Here is a 25,152-nt window from a genome sequence, read left to right as displayed (position 1 = left end):
CATGTATTTTGTAGTGTCTTAATAATGATGCCTGTTTCCACAAATTTCTTTCAAGATTGAAGGTGATCTGTAAACATCAGACATTAGGGAGTATATAACTCATACCAAATAAATCTTCATGATCTAAAATGCATTATAAAAAGATCAACAGTGTTGCTTCTTATATGAAAAAATAATTCTTTATTCAATACTTCTTTCACTCAACCAACATTATCACTTTTGATACTGTATTTCATTACATAGAAAAATACTGACCTTGTGGTTTGGAATGAATGTACCCCTAGACTCATATCCTGAAGACCTGGTCCTTACTCACAGTGGATTCCCCAGGTAAGAACCTCATCAATGGACTAAGAGAACATTCAATGTAAAGACTCATCAATTTATTAGTCCATTGATGAGGTTCTTATCTGGGGAGGAACTGGGTCACTAGGGTTATGCTTTGAAGGGTGTATCATATCCCTGTCCCCCTCTTCCTTACCCCCTCTACCCTTCTATCTTTCACTCTTCCTCTTCCTTGTCCACTATGAGGGGAGCCACCTTGCACTCTGCATGTTGTCTGTCCAGAAGCAATGGAACCAAGGGACCATTGATTGGAACCTCTGAAGCCACATGCCAAAGAAAGTCATTCTTCCCTTAGGCCTTTCTCTGATGTAACAGCAATGAGAAGCTGACTGACACCCTTCCTGGGATGAAAAGAGTTAGTGGTGTCATGTCCACCCTCTGCTACCATCCTACTGAAATAGTCACCATAACATAAAAAAGGGGCCCAATTACAGGGTCGCTGGAAATGGGAATGCTGATCAATAACATGCCAGATGTACTAAACAGGCATTAATAGAACATTAATCAATTTCTGCTACTGGTCAAGGGGCAGAGAAACCACTTCAGGTTTAGCCATCTCAGGTTTAGTCATCTCAGATTTAGAGATTTCATTGGTTAAAATGGGGAAAGGCATCAATTAATGTGAGACTTATATTTGTAGCAGCTGGGATCCCTTCTTACTCATTTGTACCAATAAAAAGTATGTTTTTCTTTTTAAATTCCCATTTGGACATGTATGCTTTCAATAAAACTCAGTAGGCTGGAAGACATCAGATTTTGTAATATGGGATTGATCCCATATCATAAACTCAATTGTAAAATGGGAAGAAGAAGAAGGAGGAGGAGGAGGAGGAGGAGGAGGAGGAGGAGGAGGAGGAGGAGAAGAAGAAGAAGAAGAAGAAGAAGAAGAAGAAGAAGAAGAAGAAGAAGAAGAAGAAGAAGAAGAAGAAGAAGAAAGAGGAGAGGAGAAGAGCCATGAGAACCATACCCATTGGGGAGGTGATAATTTTGCTTTCACTATTTCTAGAAAGAGATGATCTAGAGGATGCTTCAAAGAATCTAAGAATAATCTTATCTTCCCATGTAGATGATGGCAGAGGATAAGGTCCTTCCTCCTTGAAGGTACCAGACTCAGAAAGAAGAGAAGGGTCTCTATAGAGCAGCCTGAGCTCTTGTAAAAGAGAGGTTAGGATTGTAGCCAAGAGGATGCTGAGACCACAAGACAATTCAAGGCCAATGCATTGTTAAACTTGAACTCTTCTAACATTCCTCTCAGCTTACAGATGGTCACCGCACTGCATTGTCACAGGACTTTCTCATCCTGTGTCTGTGTTCCAACTTCCTCCTTCTCTAAGGACACTAGCTAGATAGGACTAGGGTACCCTAATGTCCTCATTAAATTTCCCTGTTTAAGAAATCCTATTTCCATACACTGAGGTCCTGGGTCACACACCTAAGGAATTCAACATATGAATTTTGGAGATACATGGCCCAGACTTTAACAGAAGGTGACTGTGTTGGTTAACTTTTGTCAATTTGACACAAGCCAGAGGGACTCTCAGCTGAGGAATTGCTTCCATCATGCTGACCTATAGGCTTGTCTATGGGGCACTTGCTTGCTTAATAATTGATGTAGAAAACTCAGCTCATTGTAGGTGGTGGCATCCCTGAGCTACTGGTCCTAGATTATATATGAAAGCAAGCTGAGCAAGCCATGAGGAGCAAGCCAATAAGCAGCACTCCTCTGTGCTCTGCTTCAGATCCTGCCCCCAGGTTCCTTGACATCCCTCAATGATGGACTATAAACCGCGAAATGATATAAACTACTTTTTTTTATTCTTTTACTCTTTGGCTCTTTGGGGGGCCTGCCTCCCAAATAAACACATGGTTATTTTTGAATACCTGGCCTTAGCTTGGCTTATTTCTAGCCAGCTTTTCTTAACTTAAATGATCCCATCTAATTTTTGCCTCTGGGCTTTTATCTTTACCCTATATATTTTTCTTTTTCTTTACTTCTGACTCCATGGCTTGCTGGGCGGCTGTGTGGCTTGTCCCTGGAGTCCTCCTCGTTCTCTTGCTCCTCAATATCTCTTTTTTTTCCTTCTATTGATTCTCTCTGTCTGCCAGCCTGGCCTATCCTTTCTCCTGCCTTGATATTGACCATTCAGCTCTTTATTAGACCAATCAAATGATTTAGACAGGCAAAGAAACACAGCTTCACAGAGTTAAACAAGTGCAACATAAAAGAATGCAATACATCTTTGCATCATTGAACAAATATTCCACAGCATAAACAAATGTAACACATCTTAAAATAATATTCTACAACAATAAACCCTTTCCTTCCCAAGTTGCTTTTTGGTGATGGTGTTTATCACAGCAACACAAAGCAAACTAAGACAGTGACCAAGGGTGTAACATTTGACAAAAATGAGAAATACAATGGAGGCATACCAAGTACGATGATTACAAATGAAGGAGAGATGCCTTTTTGTGGCAAGATGGTAGGATGAAAGATTTGCACCACCTGCAGCTCAGCTGCATTTGGAGTTGGGTAGAAAAGGGATCACCATCTGAGAATGTCACTGCAAAGCCACAGCCTAGGAGGTTGATCATGATGAAGCCAGGGAAGGCCAGAGGACAAAGGAAGCATTTACTGAAGAAGATAAAGTTGTAGAAGAAAGAAATTTCAGTCAGGAAGATAGAGCACATTCATACTTTCTCACTGCTAATACCAATGTAATCAAGCAGAAAAAAGGGGAAAGTCTATTTAGGCTTTTAAAGAAATAAATATCACTTTGGGTCAGTAAAAGGAAAGAAACACCAATGCCTAAGGCCACAGCTCTCCTGGGTGCTAATGCAGCTGCTGGCAGGTGGTGGAGTGGTGGTCATCTCCTAGGAGCAAATACATTCTAAATGATAGGAAATGTTCCCCATTCTCAAAGAGCTTTAAAAAAAATCACTCAATTTTAATGATGGTGACCTATACTTTGTTATTTTCATAGCTGTCTTTTTAGTGTTAATATCTACTCTGGCTTACTATTCTCCCCTCTTGAAATGCTTTCTTTATTCATCTTCTTGGATGCCATTCCTTCCTCTTTCTTCACTGACCTCTCTGTTTCTCCATCTTTGCTGGTCCCTTTTCATATTTCTCATCACTGAGAGAAGTCAGGGCAGGAGCTCAAATGCCAGGAACCTGGAGGCAGGAACTGAAACAGAGGCCGTAGAGGAGTGCTGCTTACTGGCTTGTTCTCATTGCTTGCTTTCTTTTATGTTTTCTTTTAGCACCAGGACCACCAGCTCAGGTGTAGAACCTCCTATGGTGACCTGGGCTCACATACCTCAGTCATTAAATAAGAAAACACCCTACAGCCTTGCCAACAAGCCAACCTGGTGGGAGAATTTTCTCAACTGAGGTTTCCTCTTCTCAAAAATGATTCCAACTTGTATCGAGCAGACATAAAACTAGCCAGGACACCAGGCTTTTCAGAAACAGCTTGTTGTATCTCCCCATGCCCCTCACTTAAATTATTATTAAAGAAAGAAGTCAAAATACATAATCAGAAATTAGAAAACTAGAGAAGGGCAAGCAAAACTCAAGCAACTAGTAGGACAGAAATGTTTGAGGTCTGGCGTCTTCCGATCATGGGGTCCAGGTACTGAGAGCGGTACCATGCTCTGGGCACAGTTTTCTGTCATATGATTCAATTCCTAAGCCCTTATTCTAAAATTATGTCTTCTTCTTTCCTGATGATTGATGTTCTGGGCCTTGAAATACAGCCCCTGTGTTTCAACCAGCTGCAGTGATTCTGCAGATGGACTTGATGATTTTATGGAGATAAAATTCAGGCTTCAGGATGGACTTTTGAAATACTTCAGTCACTTCGGAAAGACTCACTGCAGTTTCTTAGAATCATTTTCCATCTATTCCATCCTGAATTCTAAAGTTCAAAGTATGCTTAATAAACTTTTTTTAATGTTCAATGTATTATACAATTATTCTGGCATATTCCATATACAAAATCACAGTGATTTTCAGGGGTGTAAAGAGATTTGCTAACTAAGAATATCCCCCATCTCCTCCCTCCCTCCCTCCCTCCCTCCCTCCCTCTCTCCCTCCTTCCCTCCATTCCTTTCTCTCTCCTGTTCTACCTCCCTTCCAGTCATTTTTCTTCTCTTCTCTTCTCTTCTCTTCTCTTCTCTTCTCTTCTCTTCTCTTCTATTTTTCTTTTCCTTTTTTTGAACTAGGGTCTTTTTGTAGCTCGAACAGGTCCTGAGGTCAAAATACTCATGCCTCAGCCTCTTCGGTGCTGGGATAAGATCACAGATGTGTACTATAATACCTTTTTTTTTTTTTTTTTTGAAATTTAGTGGTTTGGATCAAAACTATTTTAATTCTCTATCCTGGTGACAGCAGAGTTTCTTGCATCACAGCAATATCTACTAACATTTTTTAATAACATCACTTTCTGCTACTAGAATTTTAAAAACAAATTTTAATAGTTTATGTACTATTAAATTCTTGTAAGTGCCCAATGTCTCCAAACTTTTTTCTATACATCTGCAGGCAAGTTACTTACGGGTTGCCTGGGGCCTGGTTTAAGAGCAACTTTCCAATCCCATGCCCCACTTCTCTCTGCCCCTGGTCATTCTTTAGGAAACCTGTGCTTACTTTTCATCATGACTACAAAGAGTAATTAGGAATATATTTCAATTCTTGACAATATTATGTTCTACTTAACATAGCCTCGCTTGTTTTTCTAGCCCCAGGGTCTGTTTGTAACAAAATACAATAGACTGGGGAGCTTAGAAACAACAGAAACTTGGAGGCTAGAAAGTTGGTTCAGCAGTTAAGAACAATGGTTACTCTTCTGCAGGACACAGGTTTAGTTCTCAGCATCCACATGGTGGCTTATAACCATATGTAGTTCCAGTTCTAGGGGATCCATTACCTTCTTCTAACCTCTGTGGGCACCAGACACGTATGTGGGACACATAAATAAAGTTGTACAAACATTCATGCATATAAAATAGAAGTAAATAAATCTTTAAAACAAAAGAGAAATTAATTCCAAACAGTTCTGGGTGCTGGGAAGTCCAAGCTCAAGAGTGTCAACAGATATTCTTGTTTCGTGGACAGTACCTTGTTGCTGTGCCCGATCATAGTGGATGGGGTGAGGGGCTCCTTCAGTGCCCTCACCTTCAGTTTTGGCAGATCCAGGCCTTTGCACGTCCTAGGCAAGTCTTCTGCTACTAGTTTGTATCCCCAGTCCCTAATATTCTTACAGGGTCGCTGATATTACTCATGAGCAGTCTATTCTCATGACCTGCTTCCCTATGGCCCCATCTCCTGATTCTATCAGATGAAGATCAGGATTTCAGCACAGCCTTGAGGAGACACAGACACCAAGACCATAACACTCCACCAAAACCATAACACTCAGAATTTAACAAGGTGCAAATTTAACTTATAATCATTTATATCTTTAAAATATTATTTCAAAAATTAAGCTTTTATACTCCAGGAAACATTTTTCAGAATGATAGTTATTTTTATTTTTATTATTTTATTTTTTTTTTGGTTTTTCGAGACAGGGTTTCTCTGTGTAGCTTTGCGCCTTTCCTGGGACTCACTTGGTAGCCCAGGCTGGCCTCGAACTCACAGAGATCCGCCTGGCTCTGCCTCCCGAGTGCTGGGATTAAAGGCGTGCGCCACCACCGCCCGGCTGATAGTTATTTTTAAAAATTAATGGCTATAAATCATTTTTACATCTTTATTGTGACATTTCTAAAACTGTTAGCTACATTGAAGCATTCATTTATTTTGACTTCCACGCTGGCATTAAAAAAGCAGCGTGTGTGTTGATGTCAGAGTTGTAAAGTTGATGGAAATCATGTGCCCTATCACATAAAATACATATTGGTAAGTTAATACAGAAGATGACCAAGAACATCTCCCAGTTTCTCATCCACTCAGAAAAGAGGATTTTAACATAACATTTACCTTTACTGTTGGGGAAGCTGAGCCATGTACAAAGAGAAGTGACTTGCCACAGAACACTTTCTACTCAAATTGCCTTTCACACCTTTCTGCAGCTTGATATGATTGACAAATTGTTACTTACACTTTGCTGTGTAATAAAATATTCTAGGGTATTACAACAAATTTACTTACAGGGAATTTTTAAAACTCACTTAGAGATCAGCTCTCTAGTTCCGGCAAGCATATGATTAAACTGGACAAGGAGATGACGAGGTGACAGTTCTGTAGGGATTCAGTCCTTTCCCCAGTCCTCCATACTGTAAGGTTAGTGCCCCTGCAAAGTTTCTTAACCAGAAGAGTCACCCTGCTACCTGTTGTGGTCTCACAGGGGAAAGTGGGGCACCCAGATTGACAGCTAAGTCAATGGAAATCACTCCCTGTGCCAGGGTTAAACACTTTGAATGATCTCATTTAATCCTCAGAAAACAGGTATGAAAATTATCTCCACTTTACAGTAGACTGAAGAACCTAAATATAATGCCTAAGGTTGGTAAGATAAACATATTTGAGTATATTAGTAAAGTAAAATGTGTGTGTGTGTGTGTGTGTGTGTGTGTGTGTCTGTGTGTGCGCATGGGGGGAGAGAGAGAGAGAGAGAGAGAGAGAGAGAGAGAGAGAGAGAGAGAGAGAGGCAGACAGAGAGACACACACAGAGAGACATACAGACAGACTACAGATGGGGAAGAATATGTGTGTGAGTGTGTGTGTACATTAATTGTTCTGGTTTCTGCTCCTGGTTTTCCCTACATAGCTCCTTAAATTCTGCAATTGCTGGATGAATGAGTCTCTTTTGTAAGATAATGAGAAGCCTGGCAGCTGGTGGCCTCTGGATTTCTTCAGAATGAGGGTTCTATTAAAAGAAAGACGTAGGCAAGGAGCAGAGCTTTCAGATTGCCAGCTCCTCTCCAACCTCCAGGATTGCTCCAGGAAGGTCAGAGCATCACCAATGGACAGCGATGTAACCATCATGCCGATGATATGAAGCATAACCCCGAAAGGACAGGGTTTCAGAGATCACTCAGACTGGTGAACTGCTGAAGGTGGTGGGCGGCACCCCCTCATTCACACCTTGATCCCCTTACCTCTTAATCCAACTGTTCACTGACATTCTCTGTAATATCTTTAAAAAAAAAAAAAAACACTAACAGATGTTAGCCAGGTGTTTCTCTTTGTTCTGTGCACTATCCTGCAAATCACAAAAGCACCCGAAGAGTCCACCATGATTATCATGGCTTGTGAGAAATAAATTCTTACCCAGACCAATTTCATAGGGATTTTCCCATATTTTCCTCTAGTAGCTTTACCGGTTCAATTTTATAGTTCTTAATCTGGTCTTAAATCCAGTTTAAGCTGATTTTCATGTCTAGAGACAGTGGTTTCATTTCTGCTGCTTGGGGGAAGCTACAAATCGTCAAGAATCAGTAAAGAAGACAAGTTCTAGAAACAAGTTAGCTTATCTCATAGCTCTACAGGTTCCTAAGCCCTCTATACTCCCATTTTTTCCTTTCCATGAACTCTCAGCTACATTCCACGCTTATGGACAGTTGAAGATCCTGCTAGTCTTGATATGAAGTGTACTATGTGAATGTGCATGCTGGTATGTCTGCCCTATTATCCATCTCTCTTTAATCTGTCATCTATCCATCCGTGAGCCACCTTGTCACCAGTTTCTAACTTGCTCGTATTTCATTCTTCATATGCCTGTGCAGGGAGAGATGTGACCACACCTGACCACTGAAGTTGGGGGCTAGAGGCTGAGGCAGGTGATTCAAGTAGAGAAAGAGCTTCACAAAGAACAACCCTGAACCCCTTCTCACAGCAGCAGGCAACTATCCAAGCTCTCAGGAAGCCTGATTCAGCCATGTTTTTTTCTGAAGCTAAATTATTTTGATTATTGCAACTTTAAGCAGGCATGGAATTGTCATGTGCTTCAGCTTTCTCTGGAGAGAGTTGGTCGTTAGTGAGGACTGTGTTTGTGCTCCAGCACAGGGCTTGCTCAGTAAAATGTTCTACCCGCAAATGCATTTGAGTGCAGAGTAGTCTTCTTTTTAAGGGAGCAAAGACACCTGCTGTCTTAAGATCTATAAATTGACAATCTACCAGACAAAGTCATAAAACAAGGGTGGGACATGGGAGATTGTGACTATTGAATCATTCTGTTGTTAAATCAATTACTGCATCCGATTAGCTTTTCAGTAACATTTGGAATAGAGAAAATGTTGTTGGCAAAATAGTAAAAATCTGGCAGCCCTGAGAATCAAACATTAGCAGCCATTCAGAAACAAACAGAGGCAACTTAGTACAACAGAGAATTCTTTGATCTAATTACTTCCACTAGTAAACGCCACCATTTTTCTTCTCACTGATTTATTTAGCTCCACAGCATGAGCTCAATTAATTTCCTTTTACTAAGAGGTCATGTTAATCTGAACCTTCCCTATAAATACACAAAAATGCCCAACAACTGTGCGATATTTTGTTAACCCCTTAGTATCTGAAAGTGCCACATATACAAAAAGAATAAAATTGTAACACCTAGTATACAGAGGACATCCAGCCAAGTAGTATTTAAATATGAAATGACTGAATCATATAAAATGTCATAAAGATGGCTAAGAGTTTAGACATGAAAACCTTTAGATGCCTAGTGAACAAATAAGATAGCTGGGTTTTCTATCAGGCCATGCATCAAGTTGTAAACTCACAAAGAGATATTTTGAATAAAGAGGAGAAAATGTCCAGTAACTAAATATTGTTGGGATTCCCAATCACTGCTTCCACAGTTCTTTCCTCTCACATAGTGAGCTCCACTAATCACAGCAGACTCTATATTGCTCTGTAGAGTTGACACCTGCAGGTCCCTGTCTCTCCAGGTTTGAGGGTCCATTAAATGACTAGGTGCAGATGTAGATCAAACTCTGAACATGATCTAAGTGCCAGGGGAGGTTAGATGATAAAAGAATCAATGTAGCAAGTCATACTTCATGTTTTCATAACTCAGCTGAATTAATGGTCACCTTTCCAATATTGTTTTGCAGAGTGAGAGTCAGTGTAGATCCACCATTCACGTGTTCTGAAGACCCTCCTGGAAGCAGAATAAGCTGATGGTCAACTCTAGATCCAGTGCATGCCAACTTGAATACTTTTTCACTTTCTTATGCCTGGATTTGAATTCTTGCGCCAAAATGTTCAATACAAGAGAGATATCTTTTCTTCCTGTTTATTCTTGGTACTTTATTTATTTAAAAAGTTGTTTTACTTCAACTCCTCCACAAAGCTGCAATAGAAGCTGTGAGATATATACGTAAAATGTGAGGGCAGACAAAGGCATCACTTTCCTTCCCAAAGTGGCCTGGCATGGGTACTATACACTCCATTCCTAATAGCTACACACACCTAAGTTCAGATCCCAACTCTATCACTTACCAGCCTCTTGATCTATAAAATGATGCAGTGATGTTTCCTATTTGAAGGGGCAGGTGAGAAAGCAAATGAGTCATGATGAGAAGTTGAGCAAAGGTAGGAATATGTGAGGCCAGGTGCCCACTAAGCAATAAATAGTTATTCTCACTCAAACAATTTTTATTTCAGCGTACAGTTTATACTTTTCCTTAGACAAAAATCGGAGTTCCAGATCTAGGTGTATAGTGTAGTAAAACCAGTCATCAACTAAATAAGACCAGTGGCTGTGCTGTACTGGAATGTCGCAGTCTCTTACAATCCCATCTCCCCAAACTCAGCTGATTCCTTCTGAAGCTACTGGGGTCTTGAGACAGGATGTACCCACCCCACCTGCCAAGGTTGTGTCAAGGGATGTGTTCATGAGTCCACAGCTAGATCGCTATGCATTTTTCATGGAGGCACTAGTACATTGGATGTGACACAAGAAGGCCACTCTGTTCTTAGGAAACTTGTAGAGCTTGACATCACTACTGGAGAAAAATAAAGTGCTCAGGCCCAGGAACATCCTGTTCCTTAGCAGTTTATCACCCCCTTTAAAAAAAAACAATAAAAGTTAATGAGCTTAAAATTACTAAAAGCCTTTTACAATCTGGTTTCAATCGCCATCCTTTGGCTTTGGCATAGAGTCTTCGTTTGTTTGATATGCTCTCCGTCTGTTCCCTGCTTGTGAGCAAACAGTCATTGTTCATTATCTCAGGGGCTTCCTGCTCCCAAACACCTCCTGGTTTCCCTGGGAAACAACTTTGCTAGCATGGCAGCTACCCTGCTTTCCACCTAGCTCCATCCTGCCACTGTGGCTTCTGTGTGCCTCTACTTGTGATTCCAGGAATTTTAGTCACAGCAGCCATCTAGGAAGCTTGTAAGCAGAGAAGACCCCTGGACTTCACCCTGGAAGGCTGAAGGAGAACCAAAGAGCTTGGTAAGTTGCTCTCCATCACCACCCACTGCTTCTAATGGAGGGAAAACTGCAGTGTGGGAGACACTGAGCACCTAGGCAGACCTGGCTTACCTCCTGCTCCAACTGCACTACTCAGCTGGTGCTCAGTTGTACCATTTTCACAACTCCAAGAGAAAAAACACAATTTGGATAAAAAAAATCTTATAACATGGATACCACTGCAGGGATGTGATTCTTAGTTACTCTCACATAAACAGCCTGAAGAATAGTGTATAAAATAACAATAAGGATTTGGAGTCACAGGCCTGTAATCCTACCCACTGAGGAAGCTGAGGCACCAGCATCGTAAGTTCAAAGCCTGCTTGAGCTGGAGAGTAAGTTCAATATCAGCTTAATTAGTTTAGAGAGAATTTGTCTGATGATTTTTTTTTTTTTTGGTTTTTCGAGACAGGTTTGTCTGTGTAGTTTTGGTGCCTATCTTGGAACTCACTCTGTGGCCCAGGCTGGCCTCGAACTCACAGGGATCTGCCTGCCTCTGCCTCCTGAGTGCTGGGCTTAAAGGCGTGCACCACCACCGCCCACCTCTGATGCTTTTTTAAAAAGCTAGAGAATGTAGTCCAATAGTAGAGTTCTTAGCATCCTCAAAAACCTAGAATCAATCCCTAGTAATGCATGTGTATGTGTGCTGTGTGTGCGCACACGCATGTGTGCATATGAACACTGTACAACCTTACCATCACCACCAAACAACCCACAGTAACCAGGAACATGATTACTTGTGGGGCACTTGGCAAGCTGAAGGTCTTTAAAAGCACTAGAGGCTGAACAGAAGAACAACTACAAAAAATAATACTCTTATGTGCCCTGAATGAGGAATTCTTTTTCTCATATAACATATCCTGATTATAGTGTCCCCTCTCTCCACTCATCCCAGTTCATCCCCACCTCCCCTCCCATCTGGATCCACCCCATTTCTGTCTCTCATTAGAAAACCAACAGGCTTCTAAGGGCTAATAATAAGATAAAATACAGTCAGATAAAATAAAAACTAAAACATTGGAATAGGATGAAACAAAAAGGAAAAAGAGCCAAAGAAAAGGCACAAGAAACAGATACAGTCACAGAGTTCCATTCCTTTGTGCATAAATACTGGAAGCATGGCCAGTGCCTCAGCCTGATTGTCAGCACTATGGACAAAAGCCATGGGGACAAGCCATAAACCAGACAACAGCCAATGCTTGGGAGTCCGTGCCCACTAATACCAAGCCAATGGCGGGGGTGGGGGCCAGTGTATTAAAACTTTATTCCAGAAAAAAAAGTAACATAAAAGAGATTTTTACTGTTTTAAAGAACAGTGACTGATGCTAAATTCTTCCTGGTAAGAATTTTGAACTTGAAGCATTTGCTATTGAAATGCCAATCAATGCCAACGCAACAGGGCTATTGTTTCTAGGCATGTCATAAAACATAAAGTTTCTCATCTTTTAAGAAAGTATTTTATGTTATTGCTTTGGAAAATGATTATATGGAACACTTAAACTTCCCTTAGTGAAGTTTATTACACCTGAAGGTATAATAGAAAAAATTTCAACTCTAATTAGAATGATACAAGAGGATGTTAAATTTAGACAAATTCCTCCAGTACAGAATTATAGTTGAGGTTAAGTTTGGATGAGGGGCTGGGGTGACACACTGACTGATATTTCCACACAGAAAGGCGATGATAACTCATCAATTTGCAACTCAGGGTACCAGAATGTCTGGTGGGTATTTCTCATTAAAGTCAATCTACATCATACTTCCATCATCTTTGGGCTGTTATTGGTATCATAGTTTTGTCCATGAAGATACTAGTTGTTAGAAAAAAAAAATGAGCCTTTTCTGAGGTCACATGGCACCTCAGAACAAAGTCGGAGTTGAATCATAGTCTGCCTGACTGTGAAGGTGACATTTTCACCTCTCTGCCATGTCATTAGACCACAGTGCCACAGGCCATTTTTATCTGTGATAAATTGGTTAGCAACCTAATTCACTATGTCCTAAATGCATTGCGATCCAGAATAATACAGACACTGTTTATAAATTATCTGTAGGGCATGAAAATTAATTTTACTGAAACCAAAATTGAAAACATCATAACTGCAAGTCAAGTGCTTTATATGTAACTGAATAACCCCAAACCCAGATACACAGTTCTTCAAAGCCAGAGGTAACCTTTTGTGGGTCAGGTGGTCTTTCATTTATTAAGACTGTTTCTATATGTGCCCATCAATACAGAGTTATTAGTATGCAACTATCGGTACAATTTCTAAGAATCTAAAGTATTTAAAGAGGGCCCAAACGATAAGGAAAAGCTGACATTTTAATGCAGAAAAAAATAACAGAGAACATATTTTGAGTTAACATCTAGGAGATAAAGGGTTTTCATTTTCCTTCCTCTAAAAGCGAAGTGTCACATTTAAAATTATGTGTTATGTGATGATATATTAAGAGTGGAGAAAGAAAATTACTTTAAAAAATAAACATAGGCATTTTCCAGTTCCACTAACAGAGCTTACAAACTGTGAATGTCAGAGATAAATAGAAACACAAGATGGATTCAGGAATTAGAAACTTGATTTAGAGACCTAAGTCAGTCCCTAATGAATTTCACACATTTTTCAGGATTCCGAGACCAATCCATGTGGTCTCAGATGTTCCAGACTACAGCTTAAATGTGCCAAAAGCAGATAGTTAATCTCCCTTCCAAACAGAACCCTATAAATGGAGGATTTGCCATGAACTATGTTGTCCAAATCAAGATACTGATAATAACTATGTCAAGGCAATTAGAATTCAAGAGGACTATCTTAGACAAATTAGGAAATAGTCACTGTAATAGAGGATATGCATCCTAGATGATTAGGGAGGTATCAATCAATCTTCACTCATGGGACTTTTTCTTTATTCATATACCTGTTTTGTCCTCTGTATACTATTGATATTATATTATATAATCTTTATAACCAATAGATAATGCCCATTCTTGTTTGTCTGTCTTCTTTCTCTCTAGTTCCTTCTCTGCTATTTACTGTATCACTTCTATCTTATCAAGTCCATCCAAGCTGACCATTTACTGGAAATTACATACTTACTTGTTTATTTGTTTTCTTAAGGTTATTTCTATTGATGTAACAGTTTTACATTGTAATAGAATGTAATAGTTGTACATTCATTGTGTTTTGACGTCAAAAGACATTAATCAAAAGCTTTATATTTTATTTTTCTACAAGAAAATATTTTCATACCGTAGAAAGGCATAGCAAACCTGGCTATGTCTTAATCCATGAAAGTTTGTTAGCGCACACAGTAAAAACACTGTGAGATGTGGAGGCTGTGGTTTTTAAGAGGGTTTTCCTCAATTAGCTCTGTGGGCCTACTCTGCTTTCATGAGCCCTTAAACATGAGTATATTTCTCTAGCTAAAGGCAGAAGAGAAAGTAAAAAAGATTATAAGGGTGGAAAGGATTTAAACTTTTGCTGGCTGTGAGCTAGAAAGGATTATGTGACCGGAAGGCTCTGGACAAGAACGACCGAGCCTTAGGGAGCTGAGAGCGGTTGCAGCTTAAGCGGAACAGAGCTGGGACCTCAGCTCAGCAATCTCCAGGAGCTGAACTCGAGGAAGAACCTCACAGACCTTGAGAGAGAAATTCCCTGAGAGTCCCCAGGAAGGAGCCCAGCCCTGTCAGCACCTAGATTTTAGTCTCCCAAGACTGTCAGCAGAAGACCATTGTGAGACAAATAGTAGTACTTAAAACGTCTGACCCACAGACTGAGAGAGGATAATGGATGCTGAATCCCCCAGTCTGTGGTAATTTGTTACAGCAGTGTATTTGTTATGTCCTTCATTGCTGTGACCGAGTGTCAGACCTAAATAATCTTTAGAAGGAAATACATATTTTGGTTCCCATGTTCAGAGACTGCAGCCCATCGTTGTCACTTGGCCCTATGAGTCTGGGCAGAATATCTCTGAGTAGAAGCAGCACACAGTGGAGCTTCTTCACCTTCCTGAAGACAAACAGCAGAGAGAGGAAGACAAGAAGAAGTCAGAAAGGCCCTCAGCCCTGTTTATAGTGACTCAATTCTTCTACATGGACCCCAGCTCCTCCAGTTTCCAGAACCTCCCAAGACAGTGTCAGCAGCAAGGACCTTGGTGCTACCACATTCGTTTGTGTGGCGCATCTTATATTTAAACCCTAATAAGCAAAAATGGAAAATAGTATAATTATGGATTCTATTTAATCTTACTTAAATTTGGGAGTCTATGAGTTAGAGCCTCCTTAAATCTAAAAGGAAAGGTCGTCTTTCATCTTTTAGCTAAATGTCTACACATGGCACTTATGCTGATTTTTAAAACATATTTTCAGATGAAAGAATAAATTTAGCAGTCCATGAGAACTCAACCTCAGGTAAGTCCCTTCACTGTCAGCACCTTGTTCATCCTCAATCTTGGAAAACTAAGGGATCCAACCTCTTCGTTTGCTTTCTAATATTACCCTGTTAGAGTTTGGCTCTTGGGTGTTCCTCAAAAGTGCATTGTTAAAACCTTGATCCTTAGCCAAGTGAAGGGTGGCAAGAACTTTAAGAGGGAGGCACAGTGGGAGGAAGTTAGGTTATTGGGGGTTTAGTTGTGAATGGGTTGGGTATCTTGACATCTTCCTATCTTTCTTTGTATCCTGGTCATGAGGTGCATGGTTTTGCTCTGCCATCCATTTCTGCCATGTGCTGCCTGACAACAGGTCTAATGCAATGTGGTCAACCAATCAGATTGAAACTTCCCTAACTGTGACACAAAAGATTTTCCCCTTCATTAATCGATAGTAACAGAAAGCTGTCCAACATACCCTCTGTCCTTATTGGAGACTTGAGGGAAAAATCTTGCATTTTCTAGCAATCAAGGGTCATACTGTTCTCTGTCTCATTATCAAAATAAGTCAAAAGATAATGAAACTGTAAGTGGAACATGAAGCTGGTAGCTCTATGATTGAGAAACAAGAAGTTGATTCTGCCTATTGACTCAACTTATCAGTCAAATGGACCTGAAGGAAAGTGTCACCTTGTAACACAAAATAACACCATCAACACAATTAAAAGACCCAAATAGACAAACAATCCTCAACAAACAGCAATGTTGGAAGTGTCATAACACCTGATCTCAAATCACGCCACAGAGCCATAGTGATCAAGATAGTATGGCGCTATCATAAAATAGACACAAGTACCAATGAAATAGAATAGAGGACCCGGAAACAAATGCACACAGCTGCAGTAACCAGCTTATTATTATTAATTATTATATTATTTGACAAAATATCAAAATACATATTGAGCAAAAACATCCCTTTTAACAAATGGTGCTAGGAAAATTGGATATCTGCATGCAGATTGAAATGAAATGTATATCTCTCACTCTGCACAAAAGTCAATTCAAAATGGATCAAAGGCCTTCCCATAAGACCTGAAATACTGCAGCTGCTAAGGAAAACACTTCAAAATACTAACATAAGCAAATACTCCCTGAATTTGACATCAGTAGCTTGGGAAAGTTAGCCACGAGGATTGACAAATAGGATGATGTTAATTTAAAAAGCTTTGGCACAGAAAAAGAAACAACCATCAGTGGAAAGAGACAGCCCACAGAACAGGGGAAAAAAATCAACTGAGACTATATAAATAATGAGAAATTTAAACACCCAAATCCTAAATCATCTAATCAATCAATGGGCTACTGACCTGGATAAACAGTGCTCAAAGGAAAAAATGCAAATGGCCAATGGATGTTTGAGAACATACTCAACATCTTCAGCCATTGGTGAAATGCAAATTAAACTGCTTTGGGATTCCATCTCACTCTGACCAGAAATGCTATTATCAAGAAAACAAATGACAACAAATGCCAGCAGGAATGCACAGGGGAGAGGAACCTGTTTTTGCAGCTGTAGGAATATAAACTGGTGTAGCCACTATGGAAATCAGTATGGAAGTCACTGAAAAAAATAGTTAGAATCGAACTGCATATGATCCAGTTATACAACTCTTGGATACATACCCAAAGGACTCTACCATGGAGATATCTGCACATCCATGTTTAATGCTGTACTGCTCACCTTAGCCAGGGTATGGAACCAGCCTACATGTCCATCAAGAGATAAACAGATAAGGAAAATGTGCTATATGTAGACAATAGAATTTTGTAGAGCCATAAAGAAAACTGCAATTCTGACATTAGCAGGAAAATGGATAAGACTGGAAATCATGATGTTAAGTGAAACAAACTGTACTCAGGAAGACAATATAGCATGTTTTCTATCATATGCAAAGCTTGAATTTAAATCTGTGTTTGTGTGCACATGTGCATGCCACCATAAGTAAGGAAGAAGAAATGTTAAGGTAAGGGGAGGCTGATGGAATACTTGTGACATGAAAGCAGAATGGGGACGCTGACAGGGAGGAGAGGGGCAATCATCAAGAGAGTGGGAGGGACACATGAGAACGGAGGAGGGGAAGAAGACCAACAAGAACAAATCATGTAAGAAATAGAGTTAACCTCATTTCTCTGTATGCTCATTTCAAAAAACAAAAATGAGACTCCCCCTTTACCTGGAAAGTGAACTTAAAGATTAATAAGAAATGAAAATAAAATTTAAAATTTGGCAATTTTCTCCTGGTCAAAAAAATTCACATTTGTTCCTATATCCACCCTCATTTTAACATACTTTTAAGATACTCTATTCAAATACAAATTTGTGTCTTTTTCTGCAATAGGGATGAAGTAAAATGAGGAATCTGAGCTCTAATTTTCCTTAATAGGACTTTTGAGGTCTGGGTTTCTCAGAAAATTTAGTTTAGTTTTTCAAAAATTTTAGGTTTTAGAGTCAAACATAGAAATGTCCAGAAACCTGAAAAATAATCCCACTGAAGCTCTGGAGTCTTGTAGACAAAGAGCGAGTACTCCTTTCCAGGCAAGAAAACAGTAGTGTCTCCAAACAAACAATCTGAGAGTTGAGTGGCAAGTTCATTGAGCTACGCATCTTGTCCCCAACCTCTATTTATTGTCTAGGATATCTGATGGATGATCTGAAATTCTGGAGCCTGAAGAGAAGCAGGAGTCTCAGGAGATGTGAAGAATGACACTCACGTCACATTGATGACAGCAGGAGAAGGTCATGCTGTCATGGAATAGTTACAAGGGTTTAAACAATACCCAACTCAGCAGTGACTTACGAGGTGACGTTCTGTTCTCAGATTTTCTGAAGTGCAGAATGACACAGGCCTCTTGGGCTACCTTTCGGTGAAGGGGCATCCAGCAATGAGTGATTCACGTATCATAGGTTATACCTCACCAAGAGAAGTTAAAGCTGAAACCGGATAAACCTCAGAACACAAAGCTTTGTGAGGGTTTTGTATATGATTGTTGCAAAGCAAATCCATGCCGATTGTATGTGTACATGTGGGTGAATAGATGAAAGGGAGTGGATGAAAGGAGTCTACAAAATAAGCTCTATAAAAGAGGCCCAGTGAGAAGGCTGTGGCCTTCTTCTATTTCTCAAGATGTGCTCTGGAATTTCTTTTGTGGATATGCATGACAAGCCTGCATAGATAGTGTGTATTCATCAGCCACGCACAAGATGGCAGGGCACCTGGGAGATGGCCCAGAAAGAAGACTCCACACCTCCTCCGGAAAGCAACACAGCCTACTAGTAAATTTAATTTGCAGTTTGAAAATAGCCTTCTATATTTGCAGTTTTCTATAGACTCTTCAATCAAAACACATGGCCGTGTGTTTTGTTACTGTGACAACGTCCAAACTGGTCGTTAGGGACTACCCTGAATGTGCAAGTCTGTGCTGTGTAATTTGGAACTGGAGCCGATACTTAAAATATATTGACTTCTCCCATTTCTCACACTTCTGATAATTTCAGTGATGATCCACTCAGGTAAACCCACCACTCGCAATAAATCAGCTACCTATTTATTCTCCTCCCATTAACTATCACATGTGTGCATGCATATGTGCACACAGACACAGCAGCAAGGAAAATTAAACCCATGAAGATATTTTATTAGTGGGAAGTCACAGCTGACTTAACTTTGAAGAGTCAGGCAATTCTAAGTTCCTCCTGCAACTTTATCTCACCCACACCACATAAATACACAATGAAGCATGAAACCCAAATATGCAAACGGAAATATCTCTTGCACAAGGAGGCATATTCTTGCAGTGATAATTCTGCTGTGCTTGCTCTGTATCTTTAAGATTACTTCCCCCAGAGTTTTATTCTTACCCATCTCTTTTCTACATAAGCTCCTCCCACGTCTAACGAACACTGGTCTTAAGGGGACTGTTTGGTATCAAGGACTAAGTCACGGAGAAAACCAAATGGCTGGAAAGCTCTGGGGTCCTACTGCCTTGAAGCCCTACCATTACAGTTTGAATATGATGAGTCACCTCAAAGAGCTTATTTGTTGAAGGCTTGATTCCCAGATAGTGATGCTATTGAGAGGCGACTGGCTTATAAGATGCTAATTTCATCAACATATTAACAACAGGTGAATGCATACTGAATGGGCTATCAGATGGTGTCTATTTGAAGGAAGTGTGCCACTTAGGAGTGCATCTTATAGAGTGGAACTTGTCCCTGGACCCTTTACTCACTGGTGTCCAGCTACCGTGATGTGGTTACCTTTGCTTCCAGTATCTTTTCCTCTATGATGCTCAGCTTCACTACAGGCCCACAGCCATAGCACTGCCCACTATGGACTGAAACCTCTGAAATTTGAGCCAAAATAATATTTCCTTCTTCTTTTGAGATACCTTATTACGGCTGTTTACAAACCAATGTACTCACACTGGACCTACTTCTATCACCTTCTCTATGCTGCTTTGTTACATGGTAACCAGCCCAGAGTCATTGCACACATCATTTACTCCATTTAAGATACCCTCTGTACACACAATTTACCTCCTTAAAGATACCCTCCCAAACTCTCTGGCAACCAACATTTATCATCTCCTTGAAACTCTAGATCAAAACTCAGCTCCTCCAGAAAACCCTCTTCTGATTTAATTGTCCCATCAACTCTTTCAACACAGAGGCATTCAGTGAACAATAGCATTTGCTGTAGCTTTAAAAGAGAGATGGAGCACAGTTAATGGTAGGGAAAGGATGCATGGTTATTATCATAGCCAACAAATTAGTCTAAGATGGGGAATTAATGGGGTAGAACCGTATTTTGTGGCATTAAATAAAAAAATATTAGAATTGAAAAAGAACACTTACTGTAAGCCATAGAGCAAGCAGACCTTTGTAAAATTTAATCTGCAGGGCTCTGTGAAAAAAAGAACACTAAGTACAAAAGACATGGTAAACCCAAGTGAAACATCACAGGTCATTCAAAATTCTATGACTCAATGTTTGAACAATTAAAATGTAGATTCCTTAAAAATGAGTTAAGTGGCTCTCCTCTCAGCAACACATACATATACTATGTAATCCAATGCTGGACAATTGCCTACATATGCCAAGCACTTGGTAAGTCCCTGGGTATCTGAGAATGATTGGTTATATGATTGGTTTTCTCCCCATTCTAAGAACACTCAAACCACCAGAGGCTTGGGTCCTTCATATAAAATGGGGTAGCTTTGTATCTAACCTAGACACATACTCTTGCATCCTTGAAGTCATCGCTAGACTACTTACAATATCAAATAGAATGTAAATGCAGTGAAAATAGTAGTTGTTGAGGGAGTGATGACAAGAAGATAGTCTGCACATGTTCAGTGCAGATGCAGTTCTAAGAGCAGCGTTTCTGGTCTGCACTCAGTTGACTCTACAGATGTGGTATCCACGGATCTGTAGAGCCAACTATATTTGCATATGCCAGTAGGACCCAGAACCAGCTTTCAGAGGAAGCAGCCTTCAGTGCTTACAAAATTATAGAGACTATTTAGCCCAGAATTCATATTTTACAGAGGAAGAAACACAGATTGGAATGCTAATTGGAGAACATCCCATCAACTAAATGAGTCAGGTGGCACAGAATTCAGGCTTCTGGACTTCTTGTCCAGTATTCTTTTCAAGTCTCTACACAGTATCTAAGGAGAAACTGATTCCAAAAGTTCAATATGATGATGCAAAAGCATTGTAAGCCCTATGTATCGTGCATCAGAAAGGTACTTAGTAAAGAGTATCTATTGGCAAGATTTGTAGATTGAATTTCCTACATAGCTTGTGTTTTAAATATGATTTATAGATATGTATTATTTATGGTTGTATTTAGCAGAGTGTATCTGGAAATTTAAAGGTAATAGTGGCTTTAAAACGAAAGACATTTATTTTTTCTGTGACTAAAGGAAACTACAGAATGTGGTCCAAAGATGGCATGGGGCATCCTGGTGTCAACAGCCCTTATCCCTTCCAATTTGCCCCCTACTTTTCCCATATTACCTTTGGGTTCAAGTTGATCCTCTAGCTGTATCTACCCCCTCTGAATCCAGCCAGCAAAAATGAGAGACAAAGAAAGGCTACATCCCTCTTTGTTAGCACTCTTAGAGCTCCCAGACAACAAATCTGATTGCATGGCTTTCATACAAATCTAGTCAGGTAGCTCCATCATGCTGTAAAGGGCCTGAACAATACTGTCTTCCATCATAGTGGACACACACCTGGCTGCAGCAGGCTTCTGTTGCTGGGATAAGAGAGAATGGATATGAAATATAACCAGCATTATTTCTCACAGAATAGCTGCCCAATTGTTCTTCAACTGCTTTTTTTTTGTAAATTTAAAAATTGCTTTAATAGTATGCAAATAACCCAAGTTTTCAAGGAGCTAGAATGATGCATATGAATAAGGTTACATGAAGCAGTGTGATGACAATGATTTAAAAGATTTTATTTGTAAGTAACATTGTATTAGGTCATAATTTTAAGGTCACATCTTTTAGTGATATCTGTAGCTAGAGTTTTCCAGCCTGGCCCACAGTCAGGACAAATCTCTCTCACCTGCCAGTCCCACAGCCGCTCAGACCCGACCAAGTAAACACAGAGACTTATATTGGTTACAAACTGTATGGCTGTGGCAGGCTTCTTGCTAACTGTTCTTACATCTTAAATTAATCCATTTCTATAAATCTATACCTTGCCACGTGGCTCGTGGCTTACCGGCATCTTCACATGCTGTTTGTCATTGTGGCGGCTGGCAGTATCTCTCTGACTCAGCCTTCCACTTCCCAGCTTTATTCTCCCCCTTGTCCCACCTATACTTCCTGCCTAGCCAATGACCAATCAGTGTTTTATTTATTGACCAATCAGAGCAACACATTTGTCATACAGAACATCCCACAGCAGATATCCCTAATAGCCTAGTCATCCCAGTGCATTAGAAAATTCCTCACGAAGAATTGTGTTGGTATTTTGATGGGGATTGCATTGAATCTGTAGATTGCTTTTGGTAAGATTGCCATTTTTACTATGTTAGTTCTGCCTATCCATGAGCATGGGAGATCTTTCCATTTTCTGACATCTTCTTCAATTTCTTTTTTCAGGGACCTAAAGTTCTTGTCATATAGGTCCTTCACTTGCTTGGTTAGTATTACCCCAAGGTATTTTATGTCATTTGTGGCTATAGTAAAGGGTGATGTATCTCTGATTTCCTTCTCCGCTTTTTTGTCCATTGTATATAGGAGGGCTACTGATTTTTTTGAGTTGATCTTGTATCCTGCTATGTTGCTGAAGGTGTTTATAAGCTGGCTGAGGGGTCACCAACTGGATCAGGCCCTCTGAGTGGGTGAGACAGTTGATTGGCCTGATCTGTTTGGGAGGCATCCAGGCAGTGGCACCGGGTCCTGTGCTCACTGCATGAGTCGGCTGTTTGAAACCTGGGGCCTATGCAGGGTCCCTTGGCTCGGCCTGGGAGGAGGGGACTGGACCTACCTGGACTGAGTCCACCAGGTTGATCTCAGTCTGTGGGGAAGGCTTTGCCCTGGAGGAGATTGGAATGGGGGGCGGGCTGGGGGAAAGGTGAGGGGGGGAGAGGGGAGAACAAGGGAATCTGTGGCTGATATGTAGAACTGAATTGTATTGCAAAATAAAAATTAAAAAAAAAAAAAAAGAAAAAAGAAAATTCCTCACAAGCCAAGAAAGGAGTCACCAGGTCACAACACTTGCCAAGAGAGCTTAGTAAGATGACCAATTTCTTTGAGTCTGACCAGTTTTCTAGCAATGCTTCCATATGCCAAATGCCAAGCCCTTGCCAAGGCCACTGAGGCCATGCTCCCGAGCTGAATCTGGTGCCTGTGTTGGGAGAAAACAAGCTCTAGAAAGCAAGAAGATTCTTTGGGGCAAATGGAGGTCCAGAGTTCTCATATGCCACAGAAAATGCACATCTTAGCCCTACAGAGATGGTGGTGACTGGCAGTTCTTGGTGAGGGAACAGGACATCTTGAAATCAGAAGCTATAAGAATCGAATCTTAAATAACCAGATTTTCCACATTGAATCTAACGAATTCTTACTGCACTTACTTATTTGGAGGCAGTGTGATCACATGCCATGGATGCACATGGGAGTCAGAGGATAACTTGGAGGAGAGTGTTCTATCCTTCCATCATGTGGGCCTCAGAGATCCAAGTCAGGTCATCAAGTTTGGAGGCAGATGCCCTTACTCACTGAACCATATCACAGTTGTGATGTAATTTAAATCACATCAAATTGATTGTCACTTTAAATCCTTCGCAATACATCATAATGATGGTGTGGCCCTTTAATTCATGTAGACATTTTTCCAAAACTCTACTTGCAGGGATCATTTCTATAGTTCCTAGAAAATGTTCATCTCTGTCTGCCTAAAGCTTACACGAGACTATAACTATTTTCAGTGGTGTAACCAACGCCAACAAGGTACTCCTTCTCTCAGCAACTTGTCCCTTCTGTGACTTCCACTTCCCATGTCCTGCCTGTCACTTACAAAGACTTCTTTAGACTCCTTTCATTCGCTTTATTGTAAGTGACTGTGATCTTTTAGGTTTCTGGAGGCATTTTTTATCTTCAGTTTACTCAAAACACCTAAATGCTCTGGATCTCTTATCTCATTTGATAAAGGTAAGTACTCTGGAAGAGACAATCCCTCAAGTACATCCTGCTCCATGATTCTATGATAGAACTACCGAGTAGCAATGTCACATAATTCAGCAAAGGCTTTAAACTTTTCTGGCAATGTTTCAATAAGAGCCACAACCATTTGAAAATAATTTGACAATTCTTCTGGATGAATTCTTCTGGAGAAGAAATCATTTGTATACATCATCCTGTCTTATCATGCTTTTACAGCTGCCGACGGGAAGTAATTCACTGCACCATTTGAGCAAGCTAGTGAAATGAAAAGTGAGGTAGCCTCTCAGGTAAGTGCCAATTAAAACCATTCCATCTCATTTCAAATGAGTGGTATGCAACAACCTCCAAACGCAGCTTTTGGAAGAATGAACTAGCACTTTTTAAATGTTGCTTTTTGACTATGCAGGAGTGTCTGAAGACAAAGATTCCTACTATATGCATCCCTCAGCTCTCGTTCTTATGTTGAGTTCATGACAGTAGAAATAGCAGTGGCTGCTGTGGGCTGAGAACGGCAGTCATCCTGGTTTTTCAATTCCCTCTCTTTTGCCTCTATTCCTGGATCTCTGTGTACCCTGTGTTGTTGTATAACGAATGCTCCTTGGGGCTCACTTTCACTGCTCTGCCTAGGTCTCCCTGGCAAATGATGAACACAACTCCTGTCCCCAACCAACTAGCCACTTGCCCTTCAAAATGAAGCAGGAAAGCAGGCCTTTTTCTAGGGCTCTTTAGACAAATTTAGACTTCTCAGTCACTCTAGCTCTTCCAATTAAGATTAGATAAAGAATTATGTCTTGGGGCTGCATTCAAAATATCATTCAAAACTTTGCAGTGGCTGAGCATGTACCTTAGTGAGAGAAGGCTTAGTTAGCATGTGCAAGGCCCTGCATTTGATGCCAGTCATGCACAAGACACCACGTATGCACACACACATACACACTTGTATACAAAACCTTTATAGCTCAAGGAAATGTGATTACTGGTGGCCAGGAATTAACTTCCGTACAGTTTTGCTTAAGGAATGTAATTTAACTACAAATATGGCTTTCCACAGGAAAAAGGAGCTCCTGAAAATCTTCATTAACTTTTATTAATTTCTATGTAAATTAATCTCCTGGGGAGGCAGCACATGTTTTGTAAGCAGTCACCCAAAGGAAAAGGACTAGTTGGCAAATTTAGAGCATGCTCATGGACTAAGGGTCTAAACTGTACCCTGCTTATGCAGCAAAACATTTCCAAAACAGCAAGATGATCAATTCCATTGAAGACTTCATAACTG

The sequence above is a fragment of the Peromyscus eremicus genome, chromosome 5 (genome assembly GCF_949786415.1).
Source record: "Peromyscus eremicus chromosome 5, PerEre_H2_v1, whole genome shotgun sequence".
NCBI lineage: Eukaryota > Metazoa > Chordata > Mammalia > Rodentia > Cricetidae > Peromyscus > Peromyscus eremicus.
The sequence above is the reverse complement of the archived record's forward strand: the minus strand, read 5'-3'. Positions refer to the sequence as shown.